Source organism: Felis catus, chromosome B4, assembly GCF_018350175.1.
Source record: "Felis catus isolate Fca126 chromosome B4, F.catus_Fca126_mat1.0, whole genome shotgun sequence".
NCBI classification, from domain to species: Eukaryota; Metazoa; Chordata; class Mammalia; order Carnivora; family Felidae; genus Felis; species Felis catus.
This window is the reverse complement of record NC_058374.1, coordinates 115,035,388-115,050,336: the sequence shown is the minus strand read 5'-3', so window position 1 is coordinate 115,050,336 and position 14,949 is coordinate 115,035,388. Positions and strand designations below refer to the sequence as shown.

At 42.2% G+C, this 14,949-nt stretch overlaps 1 pseudogene; it reads left to right on the top strand.

The window, feature by feature from the left end:
- The first annotated feature begins 8,396 nt into the window (after positions 1-8,396).
- Positions 8,397-10,050, top strand: LOC101080721 (annotated as a pseudogene).
- Positions 10,051-14,949: the final 4,899 nt, after the last annotated feature.

Below are 14,949 nucleotides of genomic sequence, written 5' to 3'. Positions count from 1 at the left end.
TGAATGAACAAATCAGATTCATGTAGGGTTTGTGTGTAGTCTGAGGCCCAGAGAACCTTTAAGAACCACTGTATCTACTAGGGTTCACTATGTTCTAGGTTATTCCATTTGGCTTCTTATTCCTCTGCGGAGAATCCCAGACCAAGGATGTACCCCCTGTTCTGCAGTTTAAAAGATTTTAAGGTTTTTACAAAGATAAATTTCTATTTAATTGCCAGTTGAAATGAATCTGCCAGCAACCTTCATGCAACCTACATGCATGTACTTTCCTGTTGCCTCCTAGCACATGCTGTTCCCTCTTCCTGGGATGCCCTTCGCCAGAATGGGTGTGTGGCCAGCTCTCATCATTCAGCTCCCAGCTCAAAGTCACCTCCACAGACAGTCATTGTTCACGAAAATTACAGTAAGCACAATGCCAACTGCAGGGGCACCAAATTTTGTAGCAAAGAAAGATTTTCGACTTTTGTTTCTGAACTGTTTCCCAGAGATCCCAGCATTTTGTTGGCTTTTTTAATCCCCAAGAAACATATGGGAGGGCCTCTTAGGAAAATATTTATGGGATGGTGTTAAGTGAGAAAAAAGTAGAATGTGAAATTGTATCTATGCTATGGTTACAACATTATAACATTATGTATATGCCTGTGGGCAAAAACAGAAGGAAATGTAGAGAAATGAAAGCAGCTTTTTCTCGGGTGGCAGGATATGGGTAAGTTTTTAAACTTGACTTTCTTTAATACTGTTCCAGTATTTTGGGTACATTGTTTTCCAAAGTTGCATGTGAGTGTCTTCAGTGACTCTAAGAGGGTAGAGTGTAATCCGTAGAGCTTATGACTCTAGTCCTGACGGACCTGTCTCCTGAACTCCCAGGCGGGTCACTCAGCACTGCCTTTCAGATGTCTAATGGGTACCCCCAGTGTAGCATGCCCCAAACCGAGACCCGATAATTTCTTTTTTTTTTTAATGTTTCTTTATTTTTGAAACAGAGAGAGACAGAGCATGAACGGGGGAGGGGCAGAGAGAGAGGGAGACACAGAATCGGAAGCAGGCTCCAGGCTCTGAGCCATCAGCCCAGAGCCCGACGCGGGGCTCGAACTCACGGACCGCGAGATCGTGACCTGAGCTGAAGTTGGACGCTCAACCGACTGAGCCACCCAGGCGCCCCCCGATAATTTCTTAAAACAACCCTGTTTGAGACAAAAACAAGAGCAGTTCCTCCTTCATTTCTCCCCATCTCTGAGAAATGCCATTTCTAATCTTCCGTTGCTCTGGCTAAAAGCCTTAAAATCATCCTTGCCTGCTCTCTGTCACACGCCCCACATCCCACGCGTTGGCCAATCCTTTGACTCTGATTTCACAACAAACCCAGAAGTAAAGCCCTTGCCACATTTTCACCACACACCAGTCCAAGCCAGGCTTCCCAGTCTCTGCCTGGCCTACTGCTGCAGCCTCTACCTGGTACCTTTGTCCCTCCGACAGACTCTTCCTGACAGAGCAACGACAGTGACCCTGTTTAAGGATCTGCTCCAGTCCAAATGGCTGCATCACACAAGAGTGAAAGACAAAATCCCAGTAGCTTCTCGGTTCTATTTATCTCCCTGATCTCATCCCCTCCTGCTCTGTCCCTTGATCGTTCCGCTCAAGGCACATTGGACTCCTTGCCTTTTCCAACACCTACTGCCCTTACTCCTTCCTCAGCACCTTCTCCTCGACCCACCAGGCTCCTCCTTCAGATATCTGCGTGGTTTGTTCCCTTACTTCCACGGACCTTTATTCAGTGCCACCAGCTCAGTGAGACCTTGCCTGACCACCGTATTCAGATTCAACCCACCTCCACACGCAGTTCTCTCTCTTCCCTGCTCTGGTTTTCTCCTTAACACTGATCACTAACCTAGTTATATTTTATTTATTGGTCTGGTTTCCCGTATTTCTCCTTCACTAGAATGTAAGTTCCATGAGGCCATGTACTCGTGTTTGCATTCTTCACAGCTACATCTCAGCACCTCCGATAGTCCCCCGCATGTAGCCGGCATTCCCCGTATGTGTTGAATGAGTCGGTGGATGGATGGGTGGTCCGTTAGCAGTGTGGCTTTAAGGTTAAACTTCCCAGGCATGAATCCTCACTCTGCCACCACTTGCTACATGAGTGATCTCTGGCAAATTATTTATCCTCTTACAGAGATAATACTGGAACTTACCTTAGAGAGCGGTGGGGAGAACTAAATGAGATCGTCATATCTCATATCTATATCCCTGTATCTCTCTAACGCTGTATCTCATATCTGTTCTGTTCAGCGGGGCAGGTGCATGGCTGCGATGCTGAACTGTCATTCTACTTGACGGGGGGAAGGGAGAAGTTTCTTCTGTGGCCTGCATGGAGGAATTGCCAAGGCCTGAAAATCTCTCTGTGCCAAAGTCAAACTGGATGCTCTTGATTTGCGATGCAGATGTTCTAATACTGGAGTTGACAAGTGCTCCACACTAAGTTGTTGTTGCTGTTGTTGTTCTTGTTGTTGTTTTGCCTATTTGCAGACACGATCCCCCCCTCCGGCCCCCGCTTCTGAGATGATGAGCAGTGATGACCATGTGAGCCAAATTTTCTACCACCTAGAAGGAGCCCTTCAAAGAAGGGAAGCAACAGAGAATGCAGGGCTCAGGCTAGAGTGGGACGAAGAGGTCTCTGAGCGCTTGAATCCAGTTCGCCTGAGGCCACACCACCCTTGGGCTCAGATACAGGAGCCAACACGTTAATTTTTCCTCCTTAGTTTGACTTGGGTCCTGTAACTTATCAGAGACACTCTCATGGGGTGTAGGGAGTTGGGTAGGAAAGACTCCATGGGAGGGAGTGGAATAGAGAATTGAAAAGATACAGGACAGAACTATCTTCTGTATGATGAGCATCTCTTACTTCTCCCCTGGCGCTACTCAATACCAATTCCCTTTTACAAGGTCCTGCTTGCTCCACCCCATGATGGAGCCTACTCCTTGGTGCCCTGGCCGGCTTCAGCGCTCTGGGTCAGGGATTCCAGGAGGGAGAAGCTGGGCAGATGGCTTTCCCCTAGACTTCTGGGCCCCAGGAGCATTCGAGATGGACATGCTCTTGGTCTTTCTAGTCACAGAAGCTGAGGGGAGTCATATTCTAGGATGGTAGTTGTTAATCTAAAATCACAGATCTCTCAGAAATTCTGGTAAAATCTATAGACTGGAGTTCACAAACCACCTGCCTATGGGCCATATTTGATCCCTCGGAGTGTCACGGTTGGTGTGCCAAGATTCTCTCTAAAACCAGGTGAATCAAGGGGCGCCTGGGTGGCGCAGTCGGTTAAGCGTCCGACTTCAGCCAGGTCACGATCTCGCGGTCCGTGAGTTCGAGCCCCACGTCAGGCTCTGGGCTGATGGCTCAGAGCCTGGAGCCTGTTTCCGATTCTATCTCCCTCTCTCTCTGCCCCTCCCCATGCTCTGTCTCTCTCTGTCCCAAAAATAAAAATAAAAACGTTGAAAAAAAATTTTTTTTAATAAAAAAAAAATAAAACCAGGTGAATCAAATTAAAATTCTAGAGCTTTCACCCCAAAGCGATCCAGAATTCTGCTTTCTCCTAACCAACCTGAAACTCTGTCAACACTGGATCCCATTCCCTCCAGGCAGAGATCAGCTGAAGCAGAGTGGTGGCTGCCTCTGTGGAAGGCACATTCACCACAGTCCTCACCATCCCCCGGCCTCCCCAACCCTGAACATGACTTACCATTTGTCATCACACCTGCAGTGTTTTTCTTACGGTGGTGAGATATTTCTCTGGACCCCAGTCTCTACCAGAAGCAGGGAAATAAAAGATCGAAAAGACCAGATATTTCCAGACAACTGGGAGAGAACTTCTTTCTCTATAAAAGTGAAACATATTCCTCTGTGTATAATAAGCAAACAAAGTGTGGCTAGCTTCTCATACCTGACCTGCTTCATTCTTCTATGTTCCTACACAGCCCAGGCATGTGTGGACAGCCTCCATCTAAGACAGTCTCTGCAGAAATATCTTCTGGAAGCACAGATTTGGGGGATCAGTTGACAACCTGAAGCCCAACTATGAATCCTGAGGGGCCTCTTGACCTGAGGCAAGAACCCTGTCCTGAGGTGGAGAACCTCCAAGGAAGTGCTTCTCTAGAGATACTTCTCTAGAGTACTAGAGATAAGAGCCATCTGCCCAGCTTCTCCCTCCTGGAATCCCTGACCCAGAGCACTGAAGCCGGCCAGGACACCAAGGAGTAGGCTCCATCATGGGGTGGAGAAGGCAGGACCTTGTAAAAGGGAATTGGTATTGAGTAGCGCCAGGGGAGAAGTAAGAGATGCTCATCATACAGAAGATAGTTCTGTATGGGTCTTTCTGTATTGAATTGGTTGTATAGTCAGAGGATCACCAATCATAAGACTTTGGTGCTAGAAAGGACATCGTTTCGCTGGTGCAGAATAATTTTCCTTGTCCTCTTTCTTCTCCCTCACGATGTTCTAATCCTCTTGCCTCATTTCTCAAACATACAAGCCTGCCTCAAGGCCTTTGCACTTGCTCTTTGCCCCATATTCTCATGGCATCACTCCCTCACTTTGTTTGGGTCTTTGCTCAGAGAGGCCTCCCGTTTCTTATCAATGACCATTTCTTTCTCCTGCTTTATTTTTCATCTCAGCAGCTACTACTACCTGAGATTATAATGGCTTTTATTTGTCATTTGTTTAATGTCTTTCTCTCATTGAAACATAAGCAGAGATTTTGTATGTTATAATCACTACTCTATCCCCAATGCCTAAAGAAGCTCCTGGCCCATAGTAGATACCCAGTATAAAGTGAATGAATGAATGAATGAATGAATGAATTGAATGCATCCACAAGTAAGGAAACAAATGTGTTTACCACTTTTCTGCCCTGGATCCCTTGACTTTTCATCTTCCCCAGATGCTCACCTTAATCTATGGCTTAGCCTTCCGACTCTGGTGTGTTACCAAGAAGAAGTTGGCTGTTTTAGAATTTCTTCTTAATCTCTGGAGCCTGACCTCACAACTATGGTACCTAGTAGACAGCATGTGAGAGACTCACCCACCCAATAAATGTTCATGAGTATTTAAATGCTCTAGGCCTTGTAGACAAATATAATCCAGCCCACTCTTAAGAGGGTCTCAGTTAAGTGAGAGGGACATCACTGATGATGCTAACAAAGGGTTAAAAGTAATAGAGAAATGCAGACTGGTTTTGCAAACAGCTGGGGAGCACCCCTACAACCACCTTGGGAAGTCCAGAAAGGCTTCACAGGAGAGGGGACCTGGATCAAGCCCCTTAACTTCTCGGGATTCGTGTTTTCTCAAAACAAAAAAAAAAGCTTGGATTTGATGAGCAGTTGTGTTTCCTTCTCATTCAAATCACCTTCCAAGCCCCACTCCACAACCTCCCAAAGAGAAACTGATGATGTTTTTATACATAAGCCTGGGCAGCTTCTAGGTATGTTTGATTTTCCAGAGAAGTTCACAAAGGTCAAGGCCTGGTGTGATGATGTGGTAAGCAGAGCAGTCAGAAGAAATACCTATTAGTAAATAACAAACAGCACTCCTGGCTTACTCATGGAATTCTGAGAAGCAGCAGTACCCAGTGAACCAGGCTAGAGATTGGCAGTCATGGGTGAGACTAACTTTAACCTAAGGCATGTGGCAGGGCTACAAAAGGCAAGCTCTGAATAGCACAATTGCCATCTCCTTGAGCCATGGGACAACCTCCATACACATTCCACATTGGAAGGCACGCTGGTCACATATACAGGCCTTTTCTGCTAATGTAGCATGTTAAAATTATAATGGTCGTGCCCTGACCTAATGGAAAGCAATATAATGTCACCAGTTTGCCTGTATATAATGGCTTAAATCTCTCTTCACCAATGTATTATAACATATACCTGACCTTATTCACATAACACGTTGGCAATAGTAGGAAAAAATGCCTAGTTTATGTGTAAATAAATTAAGCCGAAGTTGATTAAGTAGGTTATTCTGTACTTGTAAACAAATTGTCCTTGGGAAAACAGTATAGAGTTTAATATGAACAAAGAAAACATTTTTAAGTGGAAAAGTAGCTTGGAGGGTAAGTTGCTTTTTTTTTTTCTTTTTTAATTTTAGAGAGAGAAACAGAACACGATCAGGGAAGAGGGGCAGAGAGAGAAAGAGAAAGAGAAAGAGAGAATATCAAGCAGGCTCTACACCCAGCACAGAACCTGAAGCGGGGCTCAATCCCACAACACTGGGATCATGACCTGAGCTGAAATCAAGAGTTGGCTGCTCAACTAACTGAGTTACCCAGGGGCCTCAGGTAAGTTGCTTTTTAAATAGGTCATTCAAGTCACTAAAAGCACCTATCCCAACAAATGTGGCTGTAATATTTTCAAATGTTATTTACAACATTTGAACAAAAGCAAAGGATAGAAGTTGAAGGGAAAGGTTAGGTTCCTTTGTTTTGTTTTAAAATATTCCCAATCAAGAAATTGTTACATTTCAGTATGTGCCAACAATTCTAAAATAAACATAAAAGGAAAGTCTTATTTCTTATAAAATACATTGAAAAAAATCTATTTAGAAATAACTCTGTGGACATCATGCTGGTAAGTCCTGCCATTTTTCCCTTTGGCTTTTCCAGTGTTGCAGAGATTTTATTTCAAGTTCTCCCCTTCCCCCTGCCCTCTTTTATTCCTTCCCTCTTTTATTTTTTTAAATGTTTATTTATTTCAAGGGAGAAAGAGAGGGCACGCACAGGAGGGGCAGAGAGAGGAGAGAGAGAGAGTCCCAAGCAGACTCCATGCTCTCAGTGCAGAGCCCGATGCGGGGCTTGAATTCATGACCTGAACTGAAATCAAGAGTTGGGCGCTTAACCCACTGAGCCACCTAGGCGCGCCACCCTTCCCATTTTTAACACCAATACTTAAAAGAGACAAATTTGCCTGGCAAAGTCATCAGGCAAATCCTTATCTTTCACCACATAGAATTTTTAGTCCAAAGTCTATCATGCCTTCTGTTTGCCACTATCACCTAGTTTCCCCCCCAACCCCACCACATGCTCATTCTCTACCAGATTAATTATATTGCAATCTGTTGATTCCAGCCATTAAATGGACAAAAATAAAGATAGCATAGTAAATAAAGATGGTATGAATAAATAAATATCACTAATAGCAACTGGGAAATCAGAAAACAGTTATAATATGACAACGTCTCACGGAAAGATGACCACTACAAAAGAATAAAACACCAAACACCAAACCCTACCCAAAAGAAATGGGTAATCTGTATAACCCTATTGTTATAAAGAAATAGATTCCAGATTCAGAAAGCTTCACTGGTGAATTTCACCAAACACTTAAGAAATAACACCTATTCTTTGTTAAATTTTCCCCCCAAAATAAAAGTGGGAATATTTCACAACTCATTCTAGGAGGCCAGAATGTTCTAGATATAAAACAAAACAAAACAAAACAAAACAAAAAAACAGATAATACAGAAAAGAAAACTATAGACCAATATTTCTCAAAAGCACAATCACAAAATAATGGCAAATTGAATCCAGAAATACATAAAGAGGATGATATATGAATGACCCACTTGGATATATTCCAGGAAGGCGAGGTTGGTTCAACATTCACAGTCAGTTGGTAATTCACAATCTCAACAGACTAAAAGAGTAAAATCATGTCTTAATACATGTAAAAAAATCATTTATAAAATTCAACATTCATCCATCATAAAAAAAATTTCAGCAAACTAGGAATAGAAGGGAACTTCCTCAATCTGACAAACCTTACCTACAAAACAACAGCAACAACAACAACAACAACAACAACAACCACAGCCAACATCATTGTAATGGTGAAAGATTGAAGGCTCCCCCACTAAGATTGGGAAGAAAGCAAGAATGTCCATTTTTACAACTTCTTTTCACCATTGTATTGGAGGTACTGGCCTGTGCCTTAAGACAAGAAAATAAATAAAAGTATATAGATCGTAAAGGAAGAAACAAAAATGTCTTTAGTTACAAACAGCATAATCTCTACATAGAAAATTGTAAGGAATCAAAAACAAAAACAGTTACTACAACAAATATGTGAGTTTAGCTAGGTTTCGGGATACAAGATCAATACAAAAAATAAGTTTTACTAATTACCAGTAACAAACTACTGGAAATTGAAAATGTTAGTAATACCACCTACAATAGATTTAAAAACATGAAATATTAATAAAGTTAATAAAATATATGCAAGAGCTGTACATGTAAAAGAAAATTTTGCTGAGAAAAGTTAAGGAAAATTAAATGAAGAGACAGACCATGCTCATGGATGGGAAGGTCAATGTTGTTAAACAAAATCTCAACAGCCTTTCTCCTTGTGTTGTAAAAATCAACAAACTGATTCTAAAATGTATTTGGAACACATGCGCAACCGTTTCCCCCAAACATGGAGCCTTGTAGTCTCGGTCTCACCTGATGAGGATGAGGGAGTGGTGGGTTCAGGTTGGGCTATTGGCTGTGCCCTTGCTCACAGCCTGTCTGCATATCCCACCCCTCCCCCGCCCCCTACCCCCCACCCCCAGCTTTCTCCTGCTCTTTACTCCTGGAAGTTGTCAGGCAAATTTTTCGCCTACAAGGGATTGCGCATCTTCTACCAAGACTCTTCTGGTGTGGTTGGAAGTCCTGAGATAGTTGTGCTTTTACATGGCCTTCTAACATTGCAGCTATGATTAGTAGAGGATTTGGGAAACCCTAAGGTTTCATCAAGTGATTGCCCTTGATTTCGTGGGCTTTGGCTTCAGTAACAAATTGAGACCACATTACTATTCCATGTTTGAGCAGGCCAGAATTGTGGAGGCACTTTCGTGGTACCTGGGGTTCCAGAACCACAGGATCAACCTTTTGTCTCATGATTATGGAGATATCGTTGCTCAGGAGCTGCTTTGTAGGTTCAGGCAGAATCGATCTGGTAGGCTTACCATAAGGAGTCTCTATCTGTCAAATGGAAGGTATATTTCCTGAGACTTACCGTCCTCTCCTTCTCCAAAAGTTTCTCAAAGATGGAGGCATGATGTCACCCATCCTCACACGATTGATGAACTTCTTTGTATTCTCTTGAGGTCTCATCCCAGTCTTTAGGCTGTACACCCGCCTCTCTAAGAGTGAGCCATGGGACATGTGGGCAGGGATCTGACACAATGATGGAAGCTTAGTTATCGACAGTCTTTTACAGTACATCAACCTGAGGAAGACGTTTAGAAGATGCTGGATGGGAGCTCTGGCTTCTCTAACTGTCCCCATTCATTTTATCTATGGACCATTGGATCCCATAAATCCCTTATCCAGAGTTTTTGGAGCTGTACAGGAAAACACCACAGTGTCGATTCTGGATGACCACGTTAGCCATTATCCACAGCTAGGGGATCCCCTGGGCTTCCTGACTGCCTGTATGGGCTTCCTCAACTCCTTCTGAGCTGCAAAGAGTAGATTCCCTGTATTACCTCCCCTACTCCCTTACCTGCTGTGTATTCCACTTAGAAAGAAATGCCCAAAAGAAGTCTTGGCCACCAAACACTATTCTCTCACAAAAGTTCACCTGACTCACTGGTGATCAGCATATAGTAAAAAACCCACAGAAGCTCCAGCTAAGGATGGCCCTAACAGTTCACCTCCCATTCTTCTAACATCTGAGTGAATATATGCACTTGCCTTTGCCTTTGCACTGTTAGGAAGTGCTGATGAGCACTACTGCTCACAAATACAGAAAGATAGGGAGACATTCTTAAAAGTCTTAACACTTCGGTGGACTTTTCTGAAATATTTAAAAATGCTAATTTCTGGCCCATCCTCGGTTGGAATCCTATGGTAAAGAATGAGGAGAGGCTGTCTCCTTACACGTCTTCGAATGGCTTTAAGGGCACATCCTTTTGTAACTTCTCTAAGCAACACAGCTTAGTGAGAGTAAGTCTCCCTTGTCATAACTTTGTATTTCGTTCCATCAAGTGCTTTTAATTATAGGCATTTTGTTGACATAGATTTTGGTTTGAATATGTATACTTTATTCTTTTAATGTTTATTTTTTTGAGAGAGAGAGAGAAATCACAAGCAGGGGAGACACGGGGGGGTGGTGGGGAGAGAGACAGAATCTGAAACAGGCTCCAGGCTCTGAGCTGTCAGTGCAGAGCCTGACCCAGGGCTTGAACTCACAAGCTGTGAGATCATGACCTGAGCTGAAATCAGACGCTTACCCACTTAACCAACTGAGCCACCAGGCACTCCTAAATATGCTTTAAGACTATGATTCACCTGCACATATTATATATATTTTATAAGGATACTAAACCAGCGATGCTTTGGCAGAGTAGTGAACCTTATTCAACAGGTTTATTTTCTGAATAAACTGAATCAAATCCAAACTATTTACAGAATTTCCTAAAATCACAGGATGTTAAGGACCAGTAGCATCCGTGCCAGAGATTTACTGTTATTAACTAATTCTGACAGCAAATAACAGTCTACCTCTTCATACTCCAGTGCTTAGAAGCACATCCCTCCTGAGCTAGAGGGAAGGGGATCGTTGTACTGTCCAAGTTTACTGTGCTAAATGTACACGGATTCCTTTTACGATGATTGCTTAACTTCTCTTTGGTTGTCCCAGAGAGGCTGCCTCTTGTAGCTCAGTAATTCCTGTTCTTTACAGACAGGAAAGTTCCAGAAACTTTAAGAATAAATTCTGAAAGGCCTATGAGCAAATGGTGCTGAATACTTTTTTCGTAAGCCACAGCTTCATTGTCTTAGTCAAAACAGGATGATGGAGTGATTATTTTAAATTTTTTTTTATTAGCACTTCAAGTATAACAACTGACACTGGAATAAGTGTTTATTTTTTATTAATAAAAATGAATTTTGCCAAAAAATAAAGAAATAAAATGTATTTGGAAATGCAAAGGACCTAGAAATTATTCTAGATTATTCTAGAAAAAGAATAACAAAGCTGGAGGAGTCACGTTATCTGATTTGAATTTTTATTCTAAAGCTATAGTAATCAAGACAGAGTAATACTGGTCTAAAGACAAAAATACAGATCAAGGGAACAGACTAGAGAGTCCAGAAATAGATCCACCAAAATGTAGTCAACTGATTTTAGACAAAACTGCCCAGGTAATTCAATGAAGAAAGGATAGTTTTTCAACAAATGGTGCTGAAACAATTGGACGTCCATACACCAAAAAACCGAATCTTGACCCTTACTTCATACCACACACAAACATTAACTTTAAATCAAATATAAGAGACAAAACTATAAAACTTCTGAGAAAACAAAGGAGAAAATCTTGTTACCTTGGGTCAGGCAAACGATTTCTTTTTTTTTTTTTTAGAATAATTTATTTATTTTTTAATTTACATCCAGGTTAGTTGGCATATAGTGCAACAATGATTTCAGGAGTAGATTCCTGAATGCCCCTTACCCATTTAGCCCATCCCCCTTCCCACAACCCCTCCAGTAACCCTCTGTTCTCCATATTTAAGAGTCTCTTATGTTTTGTCCCCCTCCCTGTTTTTATATTATTTTTGCTTCCCTTCCCTTTTATATTATTTTTGCTTCCCTTCCCTTATGTTCATCTGTTCTGTGTCTTAAAGTTCTCATATGAGTGAAATCATATGATTTTTGTCTTTCTCTGACTAATTTTGCTTAGCATAATACCCTCTAGTTCCATCCACATAGTTAGTTGCAAATGGCAAGATTTCATTCATTTTGATTGCCAAATAATACTCCATTGTGTGTGTGTGTGTGTGTGTGTGTGTGTGTGTGTGTGTGTGTGTGTATACCACATTTTATTTATCCATTCATCCATCGATGGACATTTGGGCTCTCTCCATCCTTTGGCTATTGTTGATAGTGCTGCTGGGTCAGGCAAAGGTTTCTTACACAGGACACACACATCACAAACCATAAGAAAATATTGATACATTGGACTTGACATCAAAATGAAAACTTTCTGCTCTTCGAAAGATAATGTTATGTGAATATATCTCAATAAAGCTGTTACAAAAAAAAAAGATAATGTTGACAAAAATCTTAAAAGCCACAGACTTGGAAAATTATTAGAAAATTCTATATCTGATAAGGAACTTGTATCTAGAATACTTATAAAAAACCTTCACAGCTTGGTTAGAATATAAAAGTCCAACTAAAAAGTCGTCAAAATATTTAAACAGACACTTTTCATCACAGAGTGTATATAAATGACCAATCAATTCATTAAAAGATGCTAATTTGAATTTAGAGAAATCTAAGTGAAAACATGATAAAATACCACTGCACACCCACTAGCATGCCGAAAATTTTAAAGATTGGCATTATCAAACTCTGGCAGGCATATGAAGCAACTGCAACTCTCACATTGCTGGTGAGAACGGAACATGGTAAAACCACTTGAAAACAGTTGAGTGGTGGGGTGCCTGGGTGGCTCTGTCAGTTAAGCATCTGCCTCTTGATTTCAGCTCAGGTCATGATCTCATGGTTCATGAGATCGAGCCCCAAGTGGGGCTGTGCGCTGGCAGCATGGAGCCTGCTTGGGATTCTCTCTCTCTCTCTCTCTCTCTCTCTCTCTCTCTCTCTCTCTCTGCCTTTCTCCCACTTGTTCTCTCTGTGTGTCTCTGTCTCTGTCTCTCTCTCTCTCAAAATAAATAACCTTTAAAAATAAAAATAAAATAGCTTAGTGGTTTCTTATAAAATCAAACATGCACTCCCTGTGGTTGGTACTACCACCCCAGGTATTTATGCAAGAGAAATGATTTCGTATGTCCGCACAAAGGCCTGTACATGAATGTTTGTAACAACGTCTTCATACTAGCTAAAGACTGGAAGCAGCCCAAATGTTCACCAGCCGGTAAATAGATTAAAAAATCATACTATATCCAGACCATAGGACAATAATAGTCAACAATTAAAAAAAAAAAAAAAAGCAAACTACGGACACATACAACACTATGAATTCGTCCGGAAGCAGTATGTGAAGTATGAGAAGCTAGACACAAAAGGCTACATATTATAGAAGTCCATTGACGTGCCTTTCTGGAAAACAGATTAGATGTTGCCAGGAAATGGGGGTGGGTGAGGAGACTGACTGTGGAGGAGCACGAGGAGGCTTTTGGAGTTGGTAGAAAGGTTTTACGTTTTGATTCAGGCAGCAATTACACGACTGTATACAATGGACAGAACTCACTGAACGATATACTCTTAAAGGGGTAAATTTTCTTTTCCGTAAATTATTCCCCAGTAAATCTGACTCTTAGAAAGGTAAAACTAAAAAATAACTAACTTGGAGAAGAACAAAGAAAGGGGAAAAGCTGAAATCTTGTATCGTGCAGTCTAAGAAGTCAGTGTACATGGAAGATTCCATCACTGAATAACCTTCCTTCCCTCTAACCCACATTTTGGCATTTGTACAGTCCTCACCCTAGAAAGACAAATAAGAGAGGTAAGGGTGATTTTTTTTTTAATTCCCACAACTGAAAGGTCTAGGCACATGCTCACCCTCCACCTTAATTCAGATTATTCAAGAAGGAAAATAGTTCAGGGTCAGTGAAATTACAGGTAAGAAAAGATACTGACTTACCTTCAGTACAAAAACAGGTTTAAAAATAGCACTCTTGGGGCACCTGGGTGGCTCAGTCACGTAAGCTTGCAGCTTTTGATTTTGGCTCGGGTCATGATCTCCTGGTTCACGAGATGGGAGTCCCGGGTCAGGCTCTGCACTGATGGTGTAAAGCCTGCTTGGGATTCTCTCTCCCCCTCTCTCTGCCCCTCCCCTGCTTGTGCTCTCTCTTTCTCAAAATAAATAAATAAACATTTTTAAAAATTAGCACTCTCACTAGATCTTAAGTGTTATAATCATAAGAAAGAAATAATGTTATGGGATGGGGTGATAATCATGTTGTCATCTATAAACGTATCAAATCAACATGTTATATATCCTAAACTTACACAATGTTAGATGTTAATTATGTCTCGATTTTAAATAATTTTTTAACGTTTATTTATTTTGGGGAGATAGAGAGACATAGTGGGGGGCAGGCAGAGAGAGAGGGAGACACAGAATCGGAAGCAGGCTCTAGGCTCTGAGCTGTCAGCACAGAGCCCGACACGGGACTCGAACCCACAAAGCACGGGATCGTGACCTGGGCCGAAGTCAGACACGCGGCCGACTGAGCCACCCAGGTGCCCCAATTATATCTCGATCTTAAAAGATAAAAATACATCAAAAAACAAAAATAGCACTCTTACATTCTCCCAGATAGGCTGAAGTGGTTTACACACATTTGTTCTTAGCTCCTGATAGTTCTGCGAGTGGAATGCAGATAGAGCAAGATGCTGTGGAGACTGGTTTCCACCCAGGGGGACATGCATCTGGATTTACATGTTGCGGGGGTCACTCTGATGGTCATGGTGGGAAAGCTGAATTTGATGAGGGCAAAGCGAGATGGACGGACGTGGTTGTTGAAATCACCCCTTGACAGATGATCAGCCCCCTCACTTGGGATACTTGGAGACAACGGAATTAGGGGCAGCACCCCAATGAGCCTTGGACATTGGTTGAGTGTGAGGGGTGCCAGAGAAAGTGACTTTGGCGGGGGGGGGGTCACACTAAAGTTCCTGACTTGGTGGGGGATGTTACACCAAAAGGACCGGGAAAGCAGGGCCAGAGGTCACGCTTGGGACGAGCAAGTGTTCCCCCGTGACGCTTGTCCGTGTTGATCTGGGCATTTCACCTTGGCATTTCCCATAAGTCCTAACAAGGTGCCCACCAGAGAAAAGATGTTCCATAAATGTTTGCAGAATTGATTGAGGTGAGGAGGTTGTGCTTGAGCTGGCAGCTCATATCTGGCAGAGAAGAGAGGGCGGACCAGGTAAACTCTCATAAAC